General features: G+C 40.4%; 1 pseudogene; it reads right to left on the bottom strand.

Annotated features, from left to right (window-relative positions):
- LOC123245893 overlaps nucleotides 1–19,216 on the bottom strand; it is a 503,106-nt pseudogene that overhangs the window by 122,365 nt on the left and 361,525 nt on the right.

Here is a 19,216-nt window from a genome sequence, read left to right as displayed (position 1 = left end):
TCTAGCACATCTGAGAATCCACACTGGAGAGAAACCTTATGAATGTAAATACTGTGGAAAGGCTTTCACACAAAGGGGCAATCTTGCTGCACATCAGAGAATCCACAGTGGAGAGAAACCTTATGATTGTAAACAATGTGGAAAGACTTTCACACAAAGGGGCAATCTAGCTGCACATCAGAGAATCCACACTGGAGTGAAACCTTAGGAATGTAAACGGTGTGGAAAGGCTTTTACATGGAAGAAATCTCTTGCTGCACATCAGAGCATCCACAATGGAGAGAAACTTTATCAATGTAAATGGTGTGGAAAGGCTTTTACATGGAAGAAATCCCTTGCTGCACATCAGAGAATCCACACTGGAGAGAAACCTTATTATATGGGATACAATCATGCGATATTCTACATCATACATTTATCAATATTAGTAATATTAGATTGGAAACTTCCTTTAAAAATACTGATACAGCCATTGTTACAGGTTTATAATGTATTTTTCTATCTTGTTTTATATGTATGTTATATAACATTCAAAAAGAATTTTTTTCCTGATTGAGAAAAGGATACAAAATGCCAAACCCACAATTTTGATAACTGAAAATTGCCAATTGTTTTGCAGTACTTTATTATATTGAGAGGGTTGTCTTTCTTAGGCTTTTAGTTAGCTACTGAATGAATACATTAGACACATTTGGGTTTTAGTTGGAATTTTACATAGCTTGAATTTTAATTCTTTAGTTCTTTGCTGTTTCTATTCACCCATAGCATTGTTTTAATAAACGTTATAATACCAACCTAAAAAAAAATACTGAAAGTTAGGGACCCTTCTGAAAGGAAATTAATCTTTCCTTATTAAGAGTAGAGAAATCCCCCTCCCCAGCAACTTTTTATATATACATAAATATCTGCGTTTTATTCACTCTTTCCTAATGTGGCCAAAACCTCCCTTTTCCTCCCATTTTTAATTTTTTTTAATAAGGTCTTAGATTGCCATTCCCCTGGGAAAAGTCTTAAAATTTACACCCACAGTCTTAACTCTTTGTCCTAAATGTTTCAGTCTGAAAGACCTCCGCCATGTTTAAATTCTGATTCAATTTAGAAATTGCAAACTAAAGAAATGCTCCCATGGGTTCAGAAATGTTGAGAAACTTAAGGAGGGTAGGACAAGATAAACTACAACATACACAGACATTGTATCATACACAGGTAGTAGGTGTCTAGAAGAGGAGTATTATGTTAATTTCTTATATATTCTGAGTTCATTTTTATATCTGTGGACATTGCTGTTGAGTCAACGAATCAGAGAAGTTCCTCTGTCCTCTCCCTTTCCCTAATAAAAGCTGCATATTTTCCTGCAAGCATCTTATCCAATCTCTTGTCTGCTCACTTGAGCAAGGATGCAGACCCTGAGATTCCACTGCACACATTATAAATGTAAACAATGTAAAATGGCTTTCACTCAGAGGGGCCATCCTGCTGGACATCAGAGAATCCACACTAGTAGAAAACCTTATGAAGGTACACAGTGTGGAAAAGCTTTCACAGTGAGGAGGTATCTTAAGCATCAGAGCGTCCAGATTTATAAAAGGGAATTCTTGGTTCTCTTTCCTTAATTACCACTTTTGTTGGAAATAACTTTGAATCAACACAAGCTTGAACTAGTTGGGAGAAGCTTGAAAACCACTTAGTAAGTTCACATCTTACTTGATGCAAGGTGAGAACAAGCCAGAAATTTAAGAGTTTACACCTTTAGAAAGGTGTGATTGCAAAGGTGAGAACTCAGACGATTTGGAAACAATGACTGGCCCTTGTGAAAAGTGGCAGGGACAGGAAACCACCATAAAAACCATGAAGGCAGTCTGGTGAAAGGGATTTGGTGGAGGAAGCTAGTGGAGAATAGACTCCAAGGAGAGAATGAACTCCCAAGAAGAGAGTCACTCCAAGAAGTAGAGAGTGAACTCCAAGAAGAAGGTCATCTCAAAGAAGAAAGTAGGCCTCAGGAGTCACCTTCAGCTCCAGTCACCTCCAACATCCAGTCTTGGGTGAGTGGATAGCTGGTTTTCCCTTCCTGTCTTCTGAAGATAGTTTAATTCTGATTGAAGGTTATTAACAAGTCCTGGCTGAGCGAAGCACTGGAACAATATTTAGTTAGGTTATCTTTTCTGCCCTTTTGTATTTCTCTATAAATAAAAGATTTATAATTTTCATATATTTAGCCAAACCATTAATTTTAACACACATTGCAGAGAAAATGTATGAATGTCATCAATTCCAATAGGCTTTCACATAAAACCCAACTGTTGCTTCATGTCAAAAAATTTTCACTGGACAGAAACTTAATGTGTGAGGTTGATCTTATAGTTTCCACTTTTAGATTATTTAACTTAAGAGGATCCACACTTGAGAGATACTTTAGGAAGATGATGAATGTGGTAAGGCCGTCAAGCAACAATCATCTTTTATTTTCAGGTGAGAATTCCTTTTGGCTAGGAATCTTATTGCTGTCATGGAAGAAGAAAGACATTGAAATGGAAAATCCAGAGCTTGTTCAGTATGAGAAAATGTCATCTGATCAGACCATTTCCAGATGGATTCCCTCTAGGAAGGCTTCCATCCAGAAATCATCTCTTCATATCAGAAGATTAATAGTGCAAAAAAAACTAAAGAATGTGCTTAAGTTGTATGTGTTTTCCTCAGGTGGAGGATGATCACTTTTATAAATCTGAGAGACCACCCCACAATTATTAGATCGACTACTATGATGGAAAAGGAAAGGGACAAAAGTTGGAAGAAAATGTGGGAAAACTGAGATACTGATGAACTATTGAGTGGAGTCATGAACTGGATAGAGCAATTTTGAACTGTATCCAAAGGGCATTAAGAAAGGAAAAGGACCTATATGTATTTTTAAAAACCCCAACACTTAAGGCTGCTCTTTTTGAGGTGACAAGAATTGGAAAATAAGAGGGAACTGATCAATTGGGAGGGGGATGACTGAGAAATTTGTGGCATATAATTGTAATGGAATACTATTGTTTTATAATGAAGGAGAAGCTAGGAAAAAAACTAAAAAGACTTGAGAACTGATTTTTTTTTTGAGAACAAACTGAATTTAGCTATACCAGGAGAACCACTGCACTTTGTGATAGAAATATTGTATGCAGAACAAATGTGAATTGAGTTATTCTCAACAATACAATGATGCAAAACAATCCCATAGGACTCCTAATCAAAACTTTTATCTATTTCCAGAGAAAGAATTGATGAAGTCTGAATCCAGACTAAAGAAAAATTTTTCACTTTTTAAATTTCTGTTGTTTGAGTTTAGTTCCACAGAAAGATCAATATGGAAAAATGTTTTATATGATTCCACATGCAAAATTTATGTAAGGTTACTTTAACATCTTGGCCATGGAAAAGACAATTCAAGACTCAAATTTTTAAAAAAATGTTGCATATTGTTTTTACACATAATTGTTGTCAAAAATAAAATATGAAATGATGGAGAAGAGTTGTATGTTCAGTGTTGAATAACATTCTAGAATGAAGGGATGTACAAGGAATGATTAAAGGGAGGACTTCACTTTAAGCTTATACTTGACTATACACTGGACATATGCTACAGATAAGATTCAGTGTCTCTAATTCAAAAGGAAAGATGTTTTGCTGTAGTATAGACTTCATAATTTCTCCCACAGAGAAGCCTCATTAAACACCCCAAATTTCATATTATGCAAAAAATACTACAATAATTTCTCTGAATCCTAAAGCTTGTCATTCTTTCCAACTATGTTGGCATTCATCTATTACAGTTTTTTTTTTAACCATTCCCTAGTATATTGGCACTCAATTGTTTCTTGTTTTTTGGCTGGCACATAGAGATCTTACCAAACAAAATTAGAGTTCATGAGAAAGATGTGGAAGGAATAAGGGACCTGATCCCTACTGTTCTGTCCATCCTTTGCAAGGATGCAGGCTCATGATGCAATTGGCTATTTTCTAGGTCTGAGCAGAAGTCCCACCCCTTGGATATAATAAGAGAGGATTTGAGGTCTCCAAGTCCACTTTGTCACCTGAAATATTAAGCAATGGGGATTCAGAGGACAACCTATGTTTGCACAGCACTTTACAAAAGCAAAGCCCAATAAAGAACTGTAGCATGGGTCTTAGCAAAATTAGTCTCCTAAGCCTCCATACATAAAATGAGGGCACTGGGTAAATGTGGTTTATGTGTTTTCTATTTTCACATCCCCTCTGTTATCCTCTGGGTGACCAGTCTCCCCAGTGGATCATCTCAAACATAATTAACTTAAAGATTTTTAACTAAAGGTATATACAATAATGAAGTTTCTAAAGGGAAATTACAATAATTTTTTTGGGGGGGGAAGGGAAATAAAAGAAAAAAAAAAACAACCAATGTTAGGTGCATTGACAAAAAGCCAATTAGGGAGCAATCCCCTTTGGCATATGAGTGTACATTCCAAAATAAATGCATTCAACTCCTCATATTACAAATTTACCACTCTGAATCTTTTGGTGTAGCATGTGGTCTCTGCAGGCATCTTTGTGGTGCCTTCTCCAAAAAGTTCACTTACTGGATTTTGGGAGGTAGTCTCTTGTTCTAAGGCTCATATTCAAATCAAAATTCACAATAATATAGTCCCCCCCTGAGGAGGATAATAACATTCCCCCTTGAGGAGGATACAGGGATGCATATAAGAATCACACAGGGGTACATGGTCTAGTCATAAGGCATATGAATCGGTTATCAAAGCATCAAAGAATCCAAGGGAAAAAAATAACCTCTGAGAGAAATATAGAATATCAAAAACTGAAAAATTCGAGGAAGAAGGAAAAAAATTCACAAATCACAACAGGTTCTTGTAGCGATCCATGTCTGACAAGCCTGCAACATCGATCACTCACTAACCCAATTTAGCAGCCTACGAATTTAGCAGGTAGAAACTGGTATGGTAGGAGGATGAGTGTTTCTTGGGGTTGGAGTTGGTCATGGGATGGGAGAAAGGACAGGGCAGGACAGGGCATTAAGAGAAGTAGCAAGGGAGGGAGGTTTAGCCAGGAGTTGCTCAATATGAGAGAGGAGGTTTTTCATCTGAGATACAGAAGAGGAGTCTTTCATGTGATCTTTTTCTTTCAGTAGTTCAGGAAGACTTGCAAAAATCTGACATTATTTGGATAGAATTCTTTGCCATTAGACTGTGCTCGGAGTGTTTGAAATTGTCCAATTGAATTTGTACTTCTGCCTGCACTTTAGCATTCATTTTACATATAATAACTGGTCAGGTTCACTTAAGTCCTGGAACTCTAAAATCTTTTCCCCAGCTTCCACAAACCTATCTAAAAATGTTGAGGGTGCTCATTTATCTCCTGCCTTAACTTTTCAAACTTTCCCCAGGAATCTGGGTGCTTAACAAAGGATTTCATAGATTCTACAAGATCTTCCCTAGCTCTTCTTAGGTAAACTAGGTTTTGATGACTGTTTAATTCTAGATCTTCATAAGGCGATGGCCAGGATGTTAAATTTGTGTTCCTTTGGGTCTACTCAATAAATTGTGCTTTCTCTGCTGGTGTAAATAAATCAGAAAGAAGATTTTCAATGTCCAAAAATGTGGGATCAAAAAGCCTTAATGCTCTCTTAAATTCTTTCATGGCCTTGAAGGGATTTTTTTAAAAGGCAGGCATTCATTTTTTTAGGGTGTTGAGATCTGCAGCAGTGAATGACTTATGCCTTTTTATATGGAGGACCCCAGAATCTGGCTGCAAAATTGTGTGATCAATAATTGGTAATATTGGTACTGCTTGTGCTGTTGCCCCTTCTTCTATTGTCTTTGCTGTGTCTGTATGTGCCTCAGTTGTTTGCATCGCTATTTCTATTTTGTTATCTATTTTGTTGTCTTTGTTTCCTTTCACTTGTATAATTTCTTCTATTAGTCATGCGTTTTCCTTTTTTAATGCAAGGATAAGCACCACTGCATCATCTATATTTCCTAGCAATTTGTGCATTAAATTCTTTAAGGACCAATAGAATTGGAGGAATTAGATGATTACTGCAATTGTGGTTGGTATGAAAGCAAAGACTACCTATTTCTAGCTTCAACCATTGGCAGGAATCATATATGTCTATGATTTCCATTATATAACCTGGCATCACTACCATCCACAAGTCATAAATCATAGTCCAAGTGGTATAGTAACGCAAGGATTCCCATCTTGGTAAAAATTGTTTTCCCCATTGATACATCCATTGTACCAGTTTGAATGTAAAATTTCTATGGTACTGTGCCTTTAAATTTTCTTTTCTTGTCTAAGTTTGTCCCCTTTTGCTATGCTGTAGATAGGAGAAAAATGGCTGCCATCTGGTTCAAACAGAGGCTTTTGATTTTTATTCTTTTTTATCACAGGAGATATTCAGGCATTTTACCTAAGCTGGCTCTTCCAAAACTGTAAAAATAAAGGGAGCCCCCCCAGGAATGGATATTGGTAGATGGGAGAGTGAGAGAGTCTGTGTGGTGACTCCTCACCACTCCCTTGGGCCAAATATACACTGGAAGACTAGGGAAGTGTCATCCCAAAATTGGGTGACCTAGATGGTTGTGCTGCCCCTCAAAAGTTGAGGGCAACACTTCCCTACAAGAGGAGGTAGGTGGTACCCCAATCCAATCTTGAATAAGGATGGGATTCACTCAAGCCCTCTCCCCAGGTACATGGGTGGTCTGGTTCAAAGATGGAGGCTGCCAGTCTAGTCTGTGGTTCCCCTCTCCCTTGTCTCTCAGACACACTGGAATACTATCTGACTGTTAAATGGCTTTTATTATTCACAAATCAGGGACTGAGGAAAGGGGTGAAGGATAGAGGGATTTGAGGGGTGCCCTCTTCACTAATTTCCTAGAGAGTCCATCATTTAGGCAGAGCCTAGGCAGCCCCAACTCCTAAGCTTCTCCCCACTTTCCCCTTCTATTTCTCCCTATTTCTATTTTTATTTCTATCCTTTCCTATAATTGTAAACTTTAACTGAAAAGGGTTTCTCGGCAAGGATGGGTAATAAGTGAGGGAGACTAAAGAATTGCACCCAAGTTGAGTCCAAAATCTTAGTTGACTTGATGGTTGTAGCCTCAAAGAATGAGTTGTATTAAAATGGCTGTGTTCAGGAAATCAGGGTTTCAATTTCCAAGAGAAACATCCTCAGGAAGGCCTCCAGACCAATCAAAGCTGAGGTTTCTGTCTCCTCACTCCTCCCAGCCCTCATCCTAAAGACCACTCTTCTCCCTCCTCCTGGGAGAAAATCCTCAGAATTCTCTGCTGGTTGCAACTGCCAGCAACTGTCTCCTTCTCCCTTTGGTTCCATCTCCTCTGCATAAAATCCCATCCTTACATAACCTTTTCTGTTTTAATACTTAGTATTTAGAAAAGAATATTTCCTATCAATATAAGGAGAAGGAGGCAATCCAACAACTTAAAGGTTCCCAATTCAAGGAAAGCCAAAAAGCTTTCTTGTAGAGTAGCATTCATGCTGATTGGTGTTGTATTTACAAAGGTCACATTACAGGAAAAGGAAATGGAAATAATTTTCAATGTAATTTTATCTATTTACTGTATATATGTTTTATATTTTTAATGTTTAAATTATTATTATTGTTGTTATTATTATTATTATGTGTGGGTCTAGGTAAGGGTTAGTGGAATTTTATCTTATTTTATTTTATATGATGCCTCTAGTGGCCAAGAGGCAAAAACTGGATTTAGGGTTAGGCATAGGGGTAGGTTTAGCAAGAGCCAGGACAGGTTAGGTTGCCAAGAGGCAGCACAGCAACAGGGGAGAGGGGAAATCCCTTGTGTCTTGGGCAAACCTAGTAGCAGTGCATGGTCAGTTTAATTAAAAAAATCTGCTTGGGAACTAAGACGGAGTGGAGCTGGTCAATGCAGAACATATTGCTTGAGACTAAAAGCTGCCCCAGCTGAAAGCTTTTGAAACCCAAACTGGGGCAGGAAGGGGTATAGGGATCTTACCCTTTCCAGCAGAACCAAGGAGGCGCTTCCAAACAGCTCTCAAATGTCTCAGCACACTACAAACATGACCAAAAGAGCAGTAGACTCAGGGATTCAGCCTTGGGAGGGAGCAGTCAGGAAAAGCTCCTAAGGGGGAGGGGATAGGAGAGAGGGAAGAGGGAAGAGAGGAGCCCACAACAGGAGGAGAAACTTGGATTTTTTTCTTACTCTCTTTAAAGTTCTGAAATCTCTTCTTGGTTGCCAAAATAAATGTGAGAGTAAAAATGAATAAACACTTAAGGTATTTATTATATAGGATTTACTAATAATATAATATATAATATAATAATAAATAAAATAGAATAGAGGTAACAACAGATTCTCAGAAGTCTGTCTTCACTAAATTATTGCTTTTTTGAGGGCTCATAAAAAGGGATAAATTTGGAGACTCAGAGAATAAAATACCACCTATTAGAAACTGTATTGCAAGATACATAATATATTCTATAACTAATAAAGCCAATCAATAAAACTGCATTTTATTTCAATTCTGTCCACAGTGTCCTGGGCCAAAGAGAGCTTTGTTTCTTTCTCATCCAGATCACATCTGGTCTGTTTGATTCCATTCTTACTGACAAGATCCAGTTTCCTTCTCTCTATCAGGTGGCTCCTAAAGACTCTTCTCTTCACCAAGGTCTTGTCCATTTGATGGTTTACTTTCAATTGAACTGGATAGGTCTAGTTGCCACAGATACTAGAAGAGGTGAGAAATTTCTGTGGGAAATAAGAGAGGCAATGGTAATGTGAGAGGGATTAGGGAGGAAGGTTGGAGGAATGGGAGAAAGGAGAGAGGAAGCTAGAGGAAGGGAAATAAAGGTAGTGTGCCCAGGCCTGGCAGGGGGAAATTGACCAGAGCCCTGCAGGGGCTCGAATAAAAGACCAGAGAGACACTTTAGAGCCTAGAATAGCTAGGTTTTCTTTAGATTAGGAAAGGGAAGGTCTAGGGAAAACTAGGAGGTAGATAGAAGGGGGAAAAGGTGCCAAGAGAGTGCTCAGGATCCTAGCGTCTCTGGGATAGAGAGCAGACCCTTCAGGGTAGAGAGAGCTCCAGGGTAGAGAGAGAAAAAAGGTGCCAAACTCTCTCTTTTATACTTTCCATAACAACTCCCACAAAGGAAGTGGGAGTTGTCAGGGGAAGTTGTAGCAGAGAGCCCTGGGAGTTGTAGTCTTCCAGGGCTTACAACAATTTCAAATGACACAGTAAAGAATGGAGTTTGTGGGTCTTTCAAAGAGAAGATCCCTGCTAGGGAAAGAGGACATATGGAATTATATGAGATCATCATAGCCAGGATCCTAGAATCTTCATGGGATGTGATTGTTGTCCATGGTGATACAGATTTATTAATGATTCTGAGATACTCACAACTTCCTATATTGAGTATAAAGAAGGTGTGGATTGCGACATCTCACTGGGACATTACCATGAAACCTCTCTATCACCAAGGTCATGATTTTCATGGGGCTCTCACATTTTCATACCTGACAATGAAATTTCTGGGTTCAAGAATTTTCTTAAGAGAGTTAAACCTTCTAAATTTCCAAATGACATTTTACTGAGGGTACTCTGGCTGTCAGTCTTTAGCTGCTCAGATCAATTAGAAAATGAAAAACAAGACATGTGTTCACCAAATGCTTCCTTGGAGTCTTTGCTTCTGTGTCCTTTTGATATGACCACATCTGGCTTGAGTTATACCATCTATAACACTGTCTATGCTGTGGTTCGGGCTCTCCATGAAGTATTTCTGAGATCAGAAAAAAATTAAATGGGAGATGAAAGATATTTAGACTTTCATTCATGGCAGGTAATATTGAATGGGTAGCCACTTTTTAGCTATGGTGCAGTAATGATGCATTTGTGGTATGGGTGGTAAAATATGGATAATGAATTCCTATAGAGGACCAGCTCTATATGGCAGGGGTCCTGAGTGGCGTTTTACGGCGTCGGATTGCTAAGACAGGAAAAAGAAACTGAGAACAGCCGAACTAGAGGTTAGCCCATGCTGATTCCATGCTATGGGATTTTTGACTTTATTTTATACTGGTTTCAAACAAAGAACACAAAGAAAGAATCACAGCTGTGAAGGAGGTTATAAATCATACACAATTCATCAAGGCCTAAAAAATAGAGATATGGGTGCAAAAACAAGGGCCAAGTTCCAACAACCAATTAGTAGGGGATAATTCCGGAAGCAGAAATAAATTTCATGGAGATGTTTACTAATTGCGTTCTGCCTTGATTTACAGATCTGCACCTGGTCAGATAGTCTGGACTAAATTGTCCGGCTCCAGTCTTTATCTAAGTAATATATTTTTTAGGTTTCAGGCTTCTTAATTATCAAGGAGAGAAATTGTCAAGGAGAGGAATTGTTAACTCAGTAGCTGCTGGTCTGGTTAAGGACTCAAAGCTTTCCAATAAGAATGTTGAGAGAATGTGGGGATCTAAAAATGAGTCAAAAGAGGAGCCTCAGATTTTTACCTTAGATGGTCCATTCTATCTGCATCTGACATGCAGTGCAGAAAAATCATACACGCAGTTTTACTTGCCGATGATTTTGTAATGGGATCCAGATAAAACATCTATTACAGACTCTGTTTCTCTAAATGACTCCTAATAGCCTCTTGGAGGGGTCAAGTTGTTTTTGGATTAATCTACCTGCTGGTACCAGAGCTTTTCAGGGCTCAGGTGACCAGGACCAAACACAAAGACTGCCTCAGCCTGGATTGGTCACGTAGGGAATCCAGATAACAGGCCCTAAATTTGACCCTATTTCTCCAATTGGCTCTTTACATATAACGGCTTTCAACAAATTCCCTTCCAACTCTCAAGTTCTTTGATTAGATGTTCCTTAAAGATTGTATTCTTGATTTCCAATACTTGTCAGTTTATGTGTGAAGCTTATCATTACTTTTTCTTTCTTAAAATCTTGGCTTTCAATAGGGTTTCAAATACCACTCGATAGGAGAAAGAAACCCCTTTTACAATACCTTTGCTAATTTATTACCAATGAGGGTATATGCCACTACCTTCAAATGTATCACACCTTTGGCATTGGAAATCTACTCACCATTAGCTTAGGTGGGTCTGGTTAAGTTAAAATGTCTCAATACTGGTTGACAACCAAGCCAATGACCATTCATCATTAACTATTTAACTGCTAGAGAGTCATTTTCTCATTAATTCTCCTGAATTCTAAAGCCCATGAGAGTATTTCCTAGTATATCCTCATAAATTATAAGCATTTATTAAACATTTAATATGTGCTAGATGCTATGCTAAATGTTGGGGTCACAAAAAAGAGCCAAAAGACATTTCTTCCCTACAGCAGCCCCAAAATCTAAAGGGGGAAACAAATAGAAAATAAATATGTACAGATGAATTACATACAGTTTAAATTAGAAAAAATGTAAAAAATGTAAATGTAAAACTTAAAAGAAAAAGAATGTAAAGAATGAAAAGAGGAACCACAATAGAGTTTAAAAGGAGTTGGAAAAAGCTTCTGGTAATAAATGGAATTTTTTTTAAGATTTAAAGAAATCCAGGGAATCTAGTAGATGAAGGATGTTGATAGCTGATATTTGATATTTAAGTTGGAGAATACCTATTTGAAGACTGCAAAGTGAAAGGAATTCTTTCTCTATATCTTATGGTGATAAGTTGAAAGAACTGGAAAAGTTTAGTCTGGTGAAGAGAGCATTCAAAGGAAGGAGACATGAGAGGTTTGTTCAAGAATTTGAGCGACTTTCATATAGAAAAGGGATTTAAATTGTTCTATTTTTTCCCAGAGGGGAAAAACGGAAGTGAGTGGAAGGTGCAAAGAATTATATGTTAATGATGTCATGATGAACATATATCCAATTGTAGTTCAAAAAATCTGTGATCTGAGGGAAGTGAGATTCATTTTTTTTGTTGTTGTTGCAGGACTTCCATCACTGCACATAGTACCATTTGTTGCATTTAGCAAGTGTTTAATAAATGTTGATTAATGCCTTGATTGAAGCAGGGGCTGCATGATAATTTTTAGGTATTTCCAAATGGGAATTATTTTAGGTATGGTTCACCCAAGGAGGTTACTAACAGCAATAATTTCCATAGAAATCTTAGGAAAGATTTTAAAAATAAACTGATTGGGCTAACAATCTGTTGAAAGAAGAAAACAGATAAGGGCCAATAAGTTGTATATAGGATGAATAGGAAACAATTAGTAGAAGGAAGACAATATAACTAAGATGGTCTTTAAAAGCCTTCCTCTAGAATGTGGGATTTTATTTAGGACTTGAAAGAAGCCAGGGAAGCTAGAAAATGGAGACAAGGAGAGGGGGTATATTGCAAAGATGAAAGAGTTTAAGCAAAGGGGGTGAGAGATAGTGAGGATTCAAGAATGAAACAAATTATACGTATGTATTATGAAATTATATTAATACTTGGAGATGTAAGCCATGGTGGTGTTCTAGATCAGTGATGGGCAAACTTTTAAAGAAGGGGCCAAAGGAAAGGAAATGCTCATCTGTCAGTCTGTTTCTAAGGCAACTCTTTCGAAGTTTCATTGTGTTGTATCCTACTCTTTGTATTCGTCAGATTAGGAATAATGTGCACAGGCGGGATAGAACATTTCAGGGGGCCGCATCTGGCTCCCAGGCCATAGTTTGCCCATCACTGTTCTAGAGCATTACTTTTAGGTGTCCCAGTAGAAAACCACATTTTATCGAAGGTATATGAGATCCCATAAGACAGAAAAACAGGCCCAATATCTCTCATATCACTCCAAAGGTTGTATTTTGAGAGAAATCCTTCCCTCAGGCAAAATCTAGCAATGAGGATTTCTCTTTCCTTTTTTAACACCTGATTAAGTCTGCCAGCTCCACCTAGAATTCTTTAAGGTCTATTGTTATTCTGAAACTTGTGAAGTTAGGACTTCCCTCTGGGAGAAATTCTCATGTGACAAGGCCAAACTTGAGGTCCTCAGAACTCAGGCTGCTACAAACTTGGGGTTCTCTTAGATTCCACATTGACAGCCTCATATAGCCACCATTGGATTTCAAGTTTACAACAACCTCAGCCCAAATCCTAACAGCCTTTTTGCCTTACATGACAAGTCTCACCTATTTCAACTTAGAGAGAATTACTCCCAATAACCCAGTTTTGTTCCTAAAGCTTCCATAATGCAAACTGTAACAAGGAACTTCTGGAAAAGATGGAGAACAGCTTGAGGGACAGGATTGTTGGTTATAGATCTTGGAATTTTCCCAAGGGGCATGAGCCAAGGCAGAAGACAGTTGGGACCACCTCTATAAAAGCCCATGTTCTGAGCCACCCAGGACCTCGTGTATTGAGGAGGGGACCTTGGGAGTGGGTGGTGAAGAGAAGATAGGACATAGACCTGCTAGTCCAGCATCCATATCTCATTTTCACAAGAAGTGTCATTCACCTTGCTGCTAAATTGAGCGGAGAGACAAGAACAGCACAGCTGCCACGAACATCACCATCCCTCCCTTTCTTTAGTTCAGGCCACGGCCAGACCCCACCAGGGACTGTGAGAGGGGGAAGAGTCTCCAGCCAATATAGGCTCTTAAATAGAGATTACCTTAGTTCTATAAACTTAGCATAGCATTTTCCCAACACCTCTTCCCTTGTCCTGTTCTTACCCCTTTGAGTTAAAGCAATGAACCCTGTTACAACTTAATCCAAGTGAAGATTGGTATTCTTTCCCAGGCTAGTAAATATCTACAGCTATGGGGAAAGGGATTTATCAAACCACAGTTAGATTAGCGATATCCATTTAGTACATCAATAAGCAGCCCATAACCAACTTTATCATCAAATCCAACCCCAAGCCAGGGAGCTAGAGGAGCTGTTGAACATACACTCAGCCCCTCACTGGTTACTTGGCCTGGGCACTGTTAAAGAGGGGAAGGCTTGGCTAAGCCAAACATCCATAAGCCCTGGTGGTTACCAGCACATCTTGGAGATCACACAGGCAGGTTTATCCATCACTCAGCTTTAGATTCTCCTATCACTGAGGATCTAGGGCCAGCTTCTCAGGCCCAGCTCATTGAGCTTGGAGCCCTACAGAGTGTCTTTAACAAAAGAAACCTTTGTTTTACCTATTTACTCACTCTAATGGCTTCTCACCACCTTACAAGTTTACAAATATCTACTCTTCTACTAACTTTTACTCTACTACAAATCAAAACTGTCTAGTCTCTAAAGCTAACCAATTTACCTCAAATATTTAGTTTACAGTAAAAATCTCGTAGATCATTTGGGAGTAAACATGATTGTATTCTAATAAATTACTTCTAAACATACATTTATATTTAAACACATATTTATAATTTTAGCAGATTCGTGCTTGCACAAAGGACATGTTTTGATAACAATCAATATCTCACAATTCAGTCAAATTCTTAACAATATTTCAGACCCTTAGTACAGGCTCCATTTCAAATTTACAAATTTTAAAACTCAAAAGTTTTAAAACTCAATCCTAGAGGTCATTACAGTTTTACTGGATGCTCATGCTTCAATAGCACATTTATCAAAATAACATTTCCACATTTTAATTTGTAAACCCAAAATCTTGGATTATACAGAATCTTCCACAAATACAATTCAGAATCATTCATGATTTTCCCAAACCACAGACATTAACCTTAAAAATTATCCAATTATGAGAGCAAAGCATCTCTCTGTTCTTCTCTTCTCTGTTGACCATCAGAGGAAGAGAGAGAAACAATGAACATTTTTCCAGCCTCTGCCTTCTAGAAAAAGCAGAAGTCAAAATGCAAGATTTCTTCTTTAAATTATCCCAAGGTTTAAGAAAACTAAAATCCCCAAAGAAGTGTTCTTTTTAAATTAAACTTAATTCTCTGATTTCTCCACCTTTCTCTCTCTGGAAAATTTCTCTAGAAAAATGAATGTGAGAGACAAGAGTACCTCATCAATCAGAGGTTTCCTTCTCCAAAAACCTCCCCAGTGTGCACACACATGACACAGGACACAGATTTACAAAAGACAGACAATACATTCTATTAAAAGCCTGCTTGAGTAATATTCCCAGTATAAGAATTAAAATTGGGTTTGACTAAATAGAAGTTATAAAAGTAAGATTGTGGTTGCCCTTTATAAAATATTAGTCCTTAAGTTAGAAAAACTGTTAGCAGCTTTTATTTACCACAAGGTAGAGATATTGAAAGTGAGAAATGTAGGAAGGAGACAGATCCTTGTCTAGCCTACTGCCCTAAGTGTTGCTCTGGTGAAGTCTGGCTCTCTCTCTCTCACAATACTTTTCCATATCACTTCATATCTCTCTCTCACTTCACAGAAACCAATCACAGCCTCCCAACTTGCCTAGCACTGCCCAAGTGCAGTGCTCACATTTAGACTAAAACTGTGAATTTCCCAGCTTAGGGAGTATCTGCTGTACAACTTGTTCTGCCAAAGTAGATCCCCCTGCTCTGCAAACTTATTCTCTGAAGCCTTCTTGGGGCCCTTCAGATGAGCTGGCCCCATCCACACAGGTCAGCATGTGTCAGAGATGGAACTTGAGCTTATGTCTCTAACTACTATACGACACTGTCTCTGCCACAGAGAATAATCTCGTCAGGCCCAGCCAGAAATACCACATTCGGTAACTTAACTGTGAGGCCAGATCTGAACTCAGGAACGTGAGTCTGCCTAACTCAAGGCCCAGGGCTCTACCTATTGTACCCCTGGGCTGTCACAAGTTTTTAAAAATTATGGTCAACAGTAAATATTTTTTTGGTCATTCAGTGGTGTCAGACTCATTGGGACTCTGTGGCCTTTGTCCATGTGGTTTTCTTGGAAAGAATAGAGTGTGTTGTCATTCCTTTCTGCGGTGTGACCCCATTTTACAAAAGAATTATCGAGTCAAATAAGGGTTAAGTGACTTGCCAAGGGTTACAGATAGTGATTGTCTGAGATTGAATGAGAACTGTGATTTTCCTGATGCCAAGAACAGTTCTATCCACTGGGCCCCCCAGTAGCCCATCCTGCACTTACCATGATGCTAAATGTTGGACAGAATGCCGGACTAAATCACAGAAGGCACTGGCTACAAGACAAAACAATCTCCAACCCAAAGGAGTTTTTATAGTCCCAGTATAGAGAATAAAAAAAGACAAATTAAAGGTGATTTGAGGAAGAAGATTTACTGGATGCATCAGGAAAGCTAAGTAGGTTAGTCCTAGATTTATAACTCAGGCAGCTCAGTGGGTCCATAAACAAGAGGCTTGGACATGGAGTGGAAGACTTTGAGTTCAAATACAGGCTCAGACATCTACCATGTGACCCTGACCAACTCACTTAACCTGCCTCATTTTCCTCCCCTTTAATATGGGACTCAAAATGGCATCTAGCCCAGGACTGTTGTTAGTAACAAACATTTGTAAAGCCCTTAGCCCATGTCCTAGGTTCTAACTATTCTTTTTTTTTTTTTTTTGAGATAGACACTTGAGTCCTCATCCCTTCAGGAAATCCCCAGCTTCCCTGAACCTGGCTTAGGGGGAAAGGAGAAAACCAAGTTAGCTGGTCCTGGTTCATCAATAAACTAGATAAGCAGACCATCATTGCCTTTAATAACAAGAGATTACATGTAGATGGTGCTTTACCATTGACTGCATGTTTGACCTACGTTATCTGAAGACACTGATCAAAATGTTAGATGGAACAGGATTCAGCACAAATCCCCCAGGCTCTGGAGGGCTGACCACTCTCCAAGCTGCTATTAAACTCTCCAGCACTCCTGGGGCAGCTCTGAACTGTTCTAATCACATCTACCCAATGGTTCTACTGTCTCTCCTCTATCTGTCTATCTTGCTGGAAGTAGGATATTTAGGAAGTTCACATTAAGGATTCGTTTTTGTTTTACTGGTGGTGACCACTGTGACCACTGACTCTCCTCTCCCCAACAGGAAGCTCCCTGGTAACAGGTTACACGTTGTCCAGGAAAGGCACTTGGCATTCTGGCTCCTGGAGAGGGTAAGTGCCTCCGTGGCACCTCTAGCCAACGACTCCTCTAAGAAGGAGAGACGGCTCCCGGTCTTGAACAGAAGGGCTTTCCACGGGCGCCATATTTCTATGGTTTCTTTCCAATGTGAAGGAAATTCAGCAGAGTCCCTTCCAGACAGAGTATCGCTTCAGTTCCCGTGTTGAGGAAGCAGCTGGGATCCAGAGGGAGGCCTCTTCCTCATTCATTGCATTTCTAGGATTTCTTTTCAGCGGGAATCTTTTTTTCAGGCAATGAAGGATCTTCACTTCGGAAGCAGGCCTTTCCCCATTCGCGGCCCTCCAGGGCTTCTCTCCAGGACGAGTTCTCGGATGTCGCGGCAGTGACGTTCTCCGGGGAAAACCTTCCCCACAAACGTGACACGGAAAAGGCTCCAGGATGGATGCTCTCGTGCTTGCTCAGGCCTCGCTTCCTATAAAAAGCCTTTCCGCGGTCCCAGCATTTGAGAGGTTCCTCTCCAGTCTGACTTCCCTCTTTTCTTTTCTTTTTAAATTTATTTAGATTGTTCCACGGTTCTAAGATTCAGGTTCTTTCCTTTCCCTCTCCAGACCCCTCCCCGAGGCAACCCTTACCGGAAGGGCCCCACCCCCTCCGGGACTGGACAGCCTTGCCGGAGCCCATGCAGAGTCTGGGATGGGGGAGGAAAAGGGAAAGCCTCGAGAAAATCCTAGATTAAAAGCGTCAGAGCCCGCCCCCAGCCCAGGCCCCGCCCTACTGCCTACCCCTTGCCCAGGCCCCACCCCCAGATCGAGCCCGGCTCCGCCTACCCCGTGCAACTTTCCTGTAGTCCTTAGCCCAAACCCATGTTACATCTTATGGAGAGGCCCAACCCGCAACCTCTCCGCCCCACCCCCACCCATGCCCCGCCCACACGGACCTGGTGACCGTCCCAGACCTGCCCCCTCACCTAAGCCCCGCCTCTCGTCCGCTTGTGCTCAAGCTCCGCCCTCACTCAGGCCCCACCCCTTACTTGATCTTCCCATCGCTTCCCAGAAGGCTTTGCTTTGAGAGCCCCTGGCGTGAGGGGTGCCTGTCCTAGGCTTGTCATCCACCCCTCACGGACCTCGGAGCAGGGGAGGCGCCTGTCCCGCCCGTTCCCTGAGCGCCTCTCCTAAGGCTGTGAACCCTTTAATACTGTTCTTTCTGTCACACTTTCATGGAGGAGGCCGCGGAGGCCAGACGCCCCCCCCCAAGACCGTGAGAAACAGGAGGGTCCTCTGAGGGCTGGGGGGGACAGAGGAGGAGGTCAAGATTGTCCCGTAAAGAAACCGCGGTCAAAAAGGATTCCGAGCTGTCTGAGATCCAGAAGTTCCTATTCCTCACCCCGGAGTCCTTCGTCCCTCCAGCCTCCTCCTCTCTTTACCTCGTGCGGTGTGCAAACTAAGAGGACCCTGAACGTTTCAAAGTCAACCCTGTTTAACTGTTATAATAAAAATATGACCGGGGGAAACCATCACTTAAAATATAATGCTTTATTGAGAGAGAGAAATGGGAGCCCTGTCTCAAGCTATCTACCCAGGACAAATGCCCTCCAAATTCACAGAAAAATCCCAGACTTCAAGGAGAATCCTGAGGCAATCAAGCCTCCCAGAAGGGATTATAACAGTTTTACAGGGGTTGGAGACCACTTTAAATAGCTTTAAAAAAAAGTTTTTAAAAAACTTTGAATAGCTTTACTGTGGCTTCACAATTGTGGCAGACAAGACTTGGTGTGTCATTCTCAAAGTAGTAGCTGCCCCCCAGTCACTCAATTCCTCCTCCTGAGGATAGGGTTGGTCCCTTCTTTGGGGAGCCCGTGGGGTCCCCCCAAAGCAGAAAGAGGAGCAGGACCTTCAGAAAGATTTCTGGAGGAGAGGAACCTGTGGGAGGGGACCTTAGGCCTGGGCTTGGGCTTGTACTGTCAGCTGCTGCCCTCTGCCTAGGTTTCCTTCTCTGTCAGAAGCAGGCATCCTAACGCCACCTCCCCAGGCCCTGGGGAGCAGAGATCCATGGATTGATCAAGTCAGGAAGTCAATCAATAGACACCTATTAGGCACCTGCTGTGTGCCAGGCTGTAGCCTGAGGCCGCTTCCAGTCTAAAGAAGCAGCAGGGCTGGGTGGAAAAGGGAAATGAGGTTTGGGGG

This window comes from Gracilinanus agilis, chromosome 1, assembly GCF_016433145.1.
Source record: "Gracilinanus agilis isolate LMUSP501 chromosome 1, AgileGrace, whole genome shotgun sequence".
Taxonomy (NCBI): Eukaryota; Metazoa; Chordata; class Mammalia; order Didelphimorphia; family Didelphidae; genus Gracilinanus; species Gracilinanus agilis.
This window is presented reverse-complemented; position numbering and strand designations above follow the sequence as displayed.